Source organism: Tachypleus tridentatus, chromosome 1, assembly GCF_004210375.1.
Source record: "Tachypleus tridentatus isolate NWPU-2018 chromosome 1, ASM421037v1, whole genome shotgun sequence".
NCBI classification, from domain to species: Eukaryota; Metazoa; Arthropoda; class Merostomata; order Xiphosura; family Limulidae; genus Tachypleus; species Tachypleus tridentatus.
In genome coordinates this window covers 50,681,953-50,691,930 of record NC_134825.1, presented here as the reverse complement: position 1 = coordinate 50,691,930, position 9,978 = coordinate 50,681,953, and positions in this window count along the sequence as shown.

Sequence of the window (9,978 nt, the reverse complement as noted above, 5' to 3'; positions counted from 1 at the left end):
AAGATAGTCTTCCTGCAACATAAGACAAAACAACATTCTTTTCATTGAACCTAAGAAATTTCCACTCCCAACATAGGTAATAGTAGCAGGATTACAGACACAATATAATGACTGAAATGCTCATGAATTTTATTCCTATATAATTAGTATTGAATGAACCTTTTTCAGATACATTCAGATTAAATTTTCAATGTTGCATGTTTTAAGTTCTTAAACATGCAAATATCTTTACGCTGGTGAAGGTGACATACAGCAAGGTCTGTTCTTAAGTCTCAAACTAGCTTGATTAAACAGGCAACACAGAAACTTGTACGACTGGGTTAGCATCATATCATAATGATGAGAAACCCACTTGAAGTAAAAATGTATTCCAAAGACAGCTTATATGGATATTAAAACTTTAATTAAAATAAAGTACAGAATGTTTCAACCTTAGTTCATCTTCAGGTTAACAAAGAGTTAACTTTGTACTGTAAAGTACATTTTAGGTCATGACACTGGGACAGATACATTTGAAAACAGGAAGGGAAAAGGCAGAACACCTAAACTCAGTGACACTGATGTTAAATATCTTTGTTTATGCAATGTTTGGGACAGAAGAAGGACTGCCACTGCTCTTCAGGATGAAATCAATTACCATATATCAAATGACAGAAAGGGTCTTTAGATGTACAGTCTCAAGAAGACTCAGTGAGACTGAAGTATTTGGTTATGTAGCAGTTTACTTTGCTCTCAAAATATTGTCAAGAGACTGAAATTTGCTAAAAAGTACAAAACTAGACTATTGATGATAGGAAAAGGGTGTTATGAAAAACTTTGAAATATTTGATTCAAAGCAAAAGTTCTATGTCTGGCAGAAGAAAGGTGAAAGTTGGTACATACCATGAAGCAGAGGGAAGGCAGTGTGGTGGGTTTTGCTGAGGTGATAGAAGATATTTGCAACATGAACAGAATAATGGACAATGCAGTTACTGTCAGATACTGGTCCTTCATGGTATACTTGGTGTTTTGCATGTTATTGGTAAAGGATTCTACTACCAAGAAGATAATGACTCCAAACACTTGTCCAACCAATGCAGAAATTACTTATCTAAGAAAGAAGTTGCTAGAGTCATTCAAATAATGTAATGGCCCCACAGAACCCCATTATCAACTCATTTCAGCAGATGTAGGATTTGATGGATCAAAAATTTGACAAATCAAAAGTTACTTCCAAAGAATCTTTATGGGAATATATTAAAGACATTTGAAATAAAATACCAAAGGCCAATTTTATTAAATATCTTGCAACAATGCCTGAAAGACTATCTGCAGTTACTAAAGCAAAAGTGGGACACACAACATATTAACTGTTTGCTTAACTCAAGCACCTCCACTGAGTTTCTGTTATACTAAATATGACAGTTTATAACAGTATTTCATCTGTGATTTACCTTTCATTGTTCTTTGAAAGTAGCCTGAAATGTCATTTTTAACCATGTCCTAACACTTTTGTATGGTACTGTATATACATTGTCCAATTGAGGTGTAGAACTTCCTATGAACTCTGATGGCCTGGCATGGTCAGGCAGTTAAGGAGCTCGACTCGTAATCTGAGGGTTACAGGTTCAAATTCCAGTCGCACCAAACATGCTTGCCCTTTCAGCCATGGGGGTGTTATAAGTGTTAGTCAATCCCATTATTCATTGATAAAAGAATAACCCAAGAGTTGGCAGTGGGTAGTGATGACTTGCTGCCTTCCCTATAGTCCTGCACTAATAAATTAGGGAAAGCTAGTGCAGACAGCTCTTGTGTAGCTTTGCATGAAATTCTAAACATGAACAAACTCCAAGACACTATTATAACAATACTTCCTTAAGCAATGAGAAAAATACAGATAATTCAAGTAACATAACATCAGTTCACAACAATTGAAGTACACAACAAATTGTATCTAAACAGATATATGATAATATGGTACATAAGCACACTTACTGTAACTATTGGTTATAAAAGTAACTTACTTTAACACACAAATAATATATACTTAATAATACTTTCATGTTAAACTTAAGATGAATGGTCATGTATATCATTAAATGTCTTAACTGTTGAAACCTTCTCAGAGTTAAAATCATTTCAGCCATAACAATTAAAAGCCATGCAGTAGGAGATTCCATTAGTTGATGAATACCACTTTACTACTTCTGGAATTCCTGGAAGAGTAACTGAAGTAGTCAGATCTAGCATGGATGCTCTATCTGTAGAACAAACATCTCTGATTGGGGAATGTAGAATAGGTGCTTGTCACTTGTAGCACTCTTATAAATAGTTATAGGTACAAGATAGTATGCTCAGTAGTTCTTGGCCTGTGTTACAGTTACTGGTCTTCACTGTTTCGATCCATGATATTTTCTAAACTTTGCATAACATAAAGGCTGGAGGGTATCTAGGTGTTATGCACATTTGTGCTAATGTTCAGTGGCAGTTCTTTATGGCCACATTTGAGTTGAACTGCCTTATAGAAAAAGCAGGCTAAACCTCATCAGATAATTATTGATTCTTTTATATAGAGAATAGTTCTGGATATTGCTAGTAAACTTCCAGAGATGGAACAGGAATGCCTGTCTAAACATATGGCCTTTGACTACTTCATAAAAAGGAACAAGGCTAATTACTTAACTGATCTCAGCAGGGTAGCTGATGCAACTAGGATAACCTAGTTTGGAGCATCTGAAGAGACCTTCACAAATCAAGGAACTAACTTTAATAGTGAAGTGTTCTTTGAGTTTTATGAAGTGTTGGGTGTGGTGACAATTCATACTTTTTCTTTGCAGCCCTAATCTAATGGTTTAGTAGAAACAGTAGTACAGACTGTCAAGCATATTTTTGCTAAGTTTGTTAATTTTAAATAAAATGATTTGGATGAAAAGTTACTGCACGTTATGTTGTATTGTGCAATTGAGTAGAGCTCAATAGATTATTTGCCAAACATGCTTATATTTGGGTAAGACATCTTAATCTCTTTTCACATGTTTCATTTTCTCTATAGAGGAGACATCATACAGTGTTTAGGTTTGCATTAATTTAAGCATGTTAGTTTGCATATTAACAGTTAGAAAATACTGGCATGCAACATAATAGGTGCTCTAGCAACTGGGAATTGAAGGAGAAAACTAATGAGTCAAAAGAGGACAAGAACATACTTAACCTACTTTTAATTCAAAAAGTGAAGATATAAGAACTCAAAAGAGTACTTATATGGACATTCAGAATGAAATAAATGAGGAAGCATCAGAGCCAGAGGAAAGAAACAGCCATATGAAATTCTCCATATTTATGACTGATTGAGCACATTTGTGAACAGCTAGGAGAGTGAGGTTATAATGTTTGCACAATCTTTTCTGATTATCACTCAATCATCAAGTAATAAGGACAGCAATTTGGTCAAGAAAACTTAAAATTGAAGAGAAGTAGCAATCTTTGCTTTTGGAGCTATAAGGTGTTATTTTAAAATGCAATACTTACAGTTAGGACAGTGTGTTGAATAAAAGCTTAGTTTGACTGAATGGTCTTATGATTCTCTCTGAATTACTGAGAAGAGTTTTACCATAAAGTATATTCATAGGATGTTAGATGACAGCTTCTCAACTAACACAGTTTAGGATGGCTGATGGAAGTAAATATAATGTCTAGTATATCAACAGTTTGAAAACTTGAACCTGGTAAGTAAGTGTTTAAAAACTCAACTTAAATGGTTTTGTGACCCTTGTTTCACAAATTATTGAGTTTTGTTTCATGAGGAAATGTCATCCAACATTATGGTAGAATCATTTGCCTTATCAAATTGAATGGTGAAAAATTTACAGAGAATATTACATGATCCTCTCCAAATCTTTCCTGATACATCAAGTGTGTGATTTCACCAACCACAACAAGTGTATTGTGTTTTTTTTCTAAGTGTATATTGATATATACTCTAATAACGTTATGCATATTAATCCTGACTTAAAAGAAATTTAGCTAAAAAGTCGCAATTTAGCTGAATTCCATTAATAATCATTTATCTCATAATGCCTGAAAATACAAGAGTTTGATAGTTCTTAGATGAAAGTAGATTACTGCAGCTATTGAAATATAGCCTATTTGATATAACATGAGAAAGTTAGTGAAGTAATTTGCCCTGTGAATCGGAGGCAATCTCTTTTAAGCTATAGTGTTTGTGACAACTTATAGAGAAGATTTATGTACATGTCAGTATGCATATGTAATAAAAATACTAGTGAGAGAAAATGTCAACTTTAATGTTGAAGTATTTGTCAGATAGTAAATTATCACAGAAGGATAAGCATGATGGAAAACTCCCTACCTTTATCTGTAGTTTTTCTGGAAGGAGGGGTAAGAGTGATACAAATTATTTCAATTGAATCAAATTGAAATGTTTATGAATGAGTGAAGTATTAGCAGTGAATAAATTTCACAGACTGAAAATATTAAGATGTTTCTTATCTATGACTAAAATTCAAAAGGTGGCCCAGCATGGCCAGGTAGTTAAGGCACTTGACTCGTAATCCAAGGGCCGCAGGTTTAAATCCCCGTCACACCAAACATGCTTACGCTTTCAGTCGTGGGGGTGTTATAATGTGATGGTAAATCCCACTATTCGTTGGTAAAAGAATAACCCAAGAGTTGGCAGTAGGTGGTGATGACCAGTTACCTTCCCTCTATTCTTACACTGCTAAATTAGGGACAGCTAGTGCAGATAGCCCTCGTGTAGCTTTGCATGAAATCCAAAAACAAACAAAAATTAGTTGTGGTAATTACTTTTTGTGTGTCCTGTATTTTATGCAGACTGACCAGAAATTAAAGTAGACAAAATCTTAAGGGAAGTAAAGCATGTTAATGAGTCGCTACTTGCCTTGATGTTCCTCTCCATGTTTAGCCCGTGCTGTACAGCATGCATCTAGTATACTATGAGCTGCCTAATAAAACAGAAAAAAAAAACTGCACAGAGAAAAATAAAGAAAATAGCATTTATTACAAACACTTACTACAGAACCTTAGAAAAATGAATTGGCTAATATATTGTCATATTAAAGAATCAAACATTTTCATATATAGCTTTCACGATAGTGCTATTCTTTGCAACAAGGAATTTCTTACCATGCTTTAAGAACCAAAGACATTTTTACCTCGCTTAAGCATTCAAAGGTCGTACATAAATATACATGTGGTAACTATAAAGCTATCTAGATGGGCAAGACTTTTAACGATTTACAAATACATTTTTTGGAACAGACACGAATTTCTAGCATGTTAGGTATTATAATTTATTCCGATGAGTCTCCGATTTATTATGTTACGTATTACGATTTCAACTAGCCTGAAACTGAGTTTAATTGTAATTTAGAAGTTAATTAAATTTCGAAATGTATTAAATTTAAGATACTTGCCAACAAGATTGATACAATTTTCTTTCGTAACATAAATGTGCTTTAATATACAAGTAACAATACAGTTTATAATAACGATTATTACTAATAGTTATTACAAATAATGGTTTATATATAAGACTTTACAAATTATATTAAGTCTTCTATCTAGTCTGGAACTGAATATTTCATCAACAATCCAGATCCACGACGAACAAATTAATTCTGAGTTGATGTTGCTACGCTTCGCTTAAGCTAACTAGTTTGGTTGGTCTCACACCGCTTATAAGCTGGCTTTATACCGACTAAGATATTCAATGTCCTCGTAGAAATGCAAACGTATGAAGTTAATTCACTGAAGTTAAACGGCTCGTTATGTTCGAAATCTATAACGTTCCTGGTCAAATTATGTAGTTTTCAGAATAATAAGCATGAATCACAATTATAGCTTACTAGGGTTATAGTGCGCTGCCTCTCATGACTAAACAATATAAAACAGTCTCTCGGTTAGCTTTTTTCATCAATTAGACGAGATTCTCGACGAATGTTAGTATTTTCGTAAATCATGTGTTGTTGATTCTTGCTCTCGAGAATCTACAAATTTAGAGAACAGGCGGGACTTGCGCAATACACTTTCAACAACGTACTTCACATATATAAAAAGAGCTATACTGAAACAAACATGTTTTTTTTCTCAGTTTAAGTGTAACTCAGGTTCTTGCGAATATGAGTAGAATAACAATTGTTTCACCTAATTTACCTGTATTTACTTTACTATGATGTCAACTGAAAGTGAATAGATCGACCTCCTTGTGGTGATGTAGTATCTTGATGGTTCATCCACTACATTTTGCCAGACATTTAGATTATTTCAGTTTTCACTTTAAAATAATCGTCAAGTAGTAAATTTTTATGGATGAAATAAAATAGCTTCTGCTCTTCTTGGAAGAAAACACAGATCTGATGTTTTTGCTAACGTAAGGGGAATGACGTTTCTTTTCAATCCAGTTTAAATATTTGTGAGTGGCTGAAATTATCTGTAGGAAGTTATATTTACACACACTTATGTAACAAGATAAATAAAAAATTCGCAATTTAAAACATACAAATAGTGATTGTGAAAAGGAAAGAAACAAGGTTGGAGATACTGTAGTCATTATTTACTCAAACTGCAAATCCTTATCTTGATTACACCAACTGTTGTGGCCTATTCAAAATCACGACTTCATACCTCATTGTACAGTAAATGTTTGTGAGAATATTTGTAACACTCGAGTAGTGCATCATTATCTATTCAGTTTTCTACAAGACTATCCTCACAATCTGATCATGACAATGAATTGTATGGTTTTCCATTAAAATCTTCACAGATTGTCCACATATGCACCCAAGTTTTTATAAAATGCCTATTTAGAGCCTTGAACTCAGCTCTATAGCGGATTTGGTTCTTTACTAGATCATACTGTTTGTATAGTATGTCCTGTACTTGCTAATGTTTCATGATATGGTTTACTACATCTGTAAAACGAATGTAGTCTATTTTGCTTCTACCAGAGCAACTCTGTGGATTTGGTTTAAATCTTTCACTCACAGTCTGACAACACCAGTTTGATACCACCTTCATGTCAGGATTATTGTAGAATGGGAATGTACAGAGACCATTACATTGAGACGAGTGTTTGAACTCCTCCCTTGTGTAGCATAACAGCAAGTTATCTGAAATAATTTGTCTATTGGCACTACATTACGACATGGTTTCCTTAGTGGTATACCTCACATTTTAGAGAGGCTAACTATTGTCCCATGAATCACCACTTTTGCTAGTTCATGCTTGTTATCTTACCTTCAGATGAAACAACTTGGGATGCCATATTTTGTCCACCAGTAGATCTAATTTCTCTAGGCTGTTTGCAAGTGATGCCCACAACAACTGAAGTTATATCATTCTTGTTGGCAAATGCGTGGGAGTCCTACAGAGACGCAACAATTCTCAGTTTTCCGTGCCTCCTCTGCATTGAACCTATATTTATAGAGGAGAATCTAATAACTACATTAGTTTCTAGCTGTTCTCTTACTGGGGTTTGTGTTGCAATGAGAATTATACCATGCACCTTTACAGCATTGACAAAAGTCCAGTGTCCGGAGAAAAACTTTACCTAGACTATACAACTTTTTGATAGCTGTTTATTTTCAGCGCCTATTTTTTTACTTCTAGTCATGCCATTTAAATTACTGAAAATTTGGATTCAATAATTCAAAAGAGCCCAAGTAGGTACTCATGTTAGGAGAAAAACAAATAACTTCATAAATCGCCTATGGTCACAACAATAATGTTTTCTTTTCCAACCTACTCTGTAATATTCTCTGGTCTCGATATTTTCGTTATAGCTTCCTTATTGGTCATGGAGAATAACAGGAGACCAGACAAAAAAATGTATGACGGACTAAATACGGATTTTCTCTGACCTTGACTGAGTTTAAAGAAGAGTTAGAACCTAGACACATTTTAAAACACAGGGAGACAATCTTTATTCAAATAATTAAAGTTAAGTTTAACACAATGTGTATTTTGGCCATCTTTAATAGAAATATTTAAATAAGTGCACAAAATTTAAGTCAGGTGTTCATCATTATCAGTTTTCAGACTAAGAAAACTCGGTATTATATAATACCATTCTTCTCACGATGCAGGTGCTGATAACATAAATAACGATCACTCTTTCTATAACGGCCGACCATGGCCAGGTGGGTTAAGGCGTTCGATAATCTGAGGGTCGCGGGTACGAATTCCCCAAACATGCTCGCCCTTTCAATTGTTGGGGCGTTATAATGTTGCGGTCAATTCCATTATTTGTTGGTAAAAAGTAGCCCAAGAGTTGGCGGTGGGTGGTGATGACTAACTGCTTTCCCTCTAGTCTTACACTGCTAAATTAGGGGCAGATAGCCCTCGAGTAGCTTTGTGCGAAATTCAAAAACAAACAAACATATTTGTTTATTAAGAAATTAAACAAACAATTGATAAATAGCACGCAACATTCTGGTTAAAAGATCCAGTTCAGTAGGTAACTAGGATTAAATGAACTTGGTTGTTCTATTAATCAACATTTTTAATATTAAGGAAAACAAGACGCTTTTACGTTTCATAAACATTTCATTTATTGTTATCATGGTTTTGTCAATAGAAAAACTATCAGGTGAAATCACAGTAGTAGTAAAAAAAGGAGTATTTGTGAAACGTTCAGTTGTTTATATTTTCCTCAAAATTTCCCCACCACATTGGAACAGCGGATATCTCCGGACTTACAACGCTAGAAACAGTTTTTCGATACTCGTCGTAAGAAGAGCAGAGATAGCCCATTCTGTAGTAGCTTTATAATTCCAAACAAGCAAATCCTCCAAACAATCTTGTTTAGACGTCAGTATCCACACTGATTGTGTCTAATCTTTGTAATTCTTGAACTTCTGTTTCCAGATTGTATGTGTGCGATTTGCCAAACATGCTCACCCTTTCAGCCTTATAATTGAAGCGTTATAATGTGACGGTTAATCTCTCTATTCTTTTGTAAAAAAGTAGCTGAAGAGTTGGCGGTGGGTGGTGATGACCAGCTGCCTTACCTCTTCTAGTCTTACACTGCTAAATTAGGGACGGCTAGCGCAGATAACCCTCGAGTAATTTTGTGCAAAATTCAAAACAAACCAAACCAAACTAACCCAGTCATCAATCATTTAAAACTATGTGTGTGTTTTCTTATAGCAAAGCCACATCAGGCTATCTGCTGAGTCTATCGAGTGGAATCAAACTGTAGATTTATCGCTGTACTAGAGGGATACAACTTAGAAGTGATAAACTAGAGGGAAGGAATCTAGTCAACGCCACCCACAACCAACTCTTGAGCTAATTTGTCATCAGTAAATTGAAACAATATTCAGTGAATGGATTTGAATACATTGTGACTCCAGTAACCTAAGTGCAAACTTATGCTAAGTCCGTAGAAAAATAAATCAAGTTATTTTAAATTTTATTTTAATGTACTAAAGTAAGTAACCTCAATATGAATATTAATGTTATTTTCTATTGCATTATTTACAGTAACTGGTTTGAAAGCTTCATTAATTTTCCTCTCTCTTCTTTTGAATGTAGTGAACAAGGTGGTAAGGTATGATAACGGATTTCACACTAAGAATTTCATTATTCATACTAATGGAAACCATGTGATTGTAAGACGTTCTCTTACACTTGTACTGGTTTGTACTACATTTTCTACATGTTAGACATTGAATAACATGAGCAATGTGTTACGTCGTGAATGTTATAGATGTAGTGATTTTATATTCTATTGTATTATAGAGCGTTTTTATAAATGGCATAAACATGTACGATTGATACACTTGCAAGTTCAAGGATAAGTTCCACCTGGTGGTGATTAAAGGTAACTTTAGAATAAACTAATAAAGATTCTAATTTAGAATAAATCAGTGACTCCTTAATTCCAGAGCTAATTGGTATGGTAAGATATCTGTAGAACGTAAGTTGAGAGCTCCAAGTGATTAAGGTATGTAATGATTG